General features: G+C 49.3%; 1 pseudogene; it reads left to right on the top strand.

Annotated features, from left to right (window-relative positions):
* Positions 1–250: 250 nt before the first annotated feature.
* Positions 251–1,266, top strand: LOC147437962 (uncharacterized; annotated as a pseudogene).

Raw genomic sequence — 1,266 nt, 5'->3', positions numbered from 1 at the left:
GGGTGACGTGGCCTCTAGCGACGAGGTGCCACGTGGATAAAGGGACAGGTGGGTGGCCGGAGCGGCTTTTCGTGCGCTGACAATGATTGTCAGTTAGGGCGCCGAAAGGGATTGCTTCATGCAAAGTGGGGTGGCGGGGTGGCGGACAGTTTCATATTTGAATTGGGGAAGGTCGTGCAACAGAGCAGGTGTAGGGGTAAACCCAAGCTTCTGAACAGGGGGCGTAGGCGGGTGTTTTGTGTTGACGAAGATGCATGCCTCCGCCAGTGGAGGGGCAGCGGTTGGGGGGCCTTGAGGGTGGGATCTGAATGGGTTGCTCTTGCAGCTACAAGGCAATGAGAGCTTCGGGGAGCTTGATGGTGCTTGGAACGAGTCTGAGGGGGGAGCGGTCGGCGCTTCGGATGGAAACTCAAGTGATATGGATGAGGTGGAAGAGTTCTTTGAAGAGCATCAAAGTGGGTGTTTGGATGCATTTGCTTTTGCATCAAATAGTTACTTTGCTTTTGATAGACAAACATGCGGGCTTATGATAGCTTCTATCAAAAGTGGCCAAACGATTACCATAAGTGCTCTCAAAGCCCATGACAAGAGAAGTGTGCTAGACTTGAAAAAATGGGCAAGAATGAGGGATTCACTCCACGTAATGGTTGACCAAGGTGGATCTTCGTGTCTTGTTATTGGGAATGGAAAGTTGATTGCGTGTATAGAAGATTGGGAAAGCATTGTTTCCGCATGCCACTCAAACGACCATTTATGCTCGCGGGCAACGATGGCATCCATTGCATGTACATGGTGCACAAGTATTAAACATCATGGAATCCCACTTGCTTATGTGAAGGAGTTTTTGGACTTGTGTGTTTGTGCATCGTTGCCCGGGTTGGGGGAATTGGAGAGCCATGACACCACTTCCACAGAAAATTGCCCGAGTTTACAAGACAGACAAAAGAGTCTTGGCAAGGATGAAGGTGGTGTTGAGGAACATACAGCGCTGATGGATGATATTCAAAATGTGATCAATGCTATTGCCATCAAGCACAAGGCTAGATTGGTAGAGCGGCAATCATCATCGTCGAGGGGCTTCATTCAACTTGTGTGTCATCGCAATGGGGAGGCACGAAGAAAGGGCCACGATCATCGAAGACTGCGTACATCAAAGAAGTGTGGATGCCCGTTTACTATCGTCATTCAACGCGTCTATGATATAAAGGAAAGTGTAAGGATAAGGGTTCATGTTGGGCACAAAGGTCATGTGCCGGGATCACGTGA

The sequence above is a fragment of the Adiantum capillus-veneris genome, chromosome 17 (genome assembly GCF_014529385.1).
Source record: "Adiantum capillus-veneris isolate H3 chromosome 17, ASM1452938v2, whole genome shotgun sequence".
In the NCBI taxonomy this organism is placed as follows: domain Eukaryota; kingdom Viridiplantae; phylum Streptophyta; class Polypodiopsida; order Polypodiales; family Pteridaceae; genus Adiantum; species Adiantum capillus-veneris.
The sequence above is the reverse complement of the archived record's forward strand: the minus strand, read 5'-3'. Positions and strand labels throughout refer to the sequence as shown.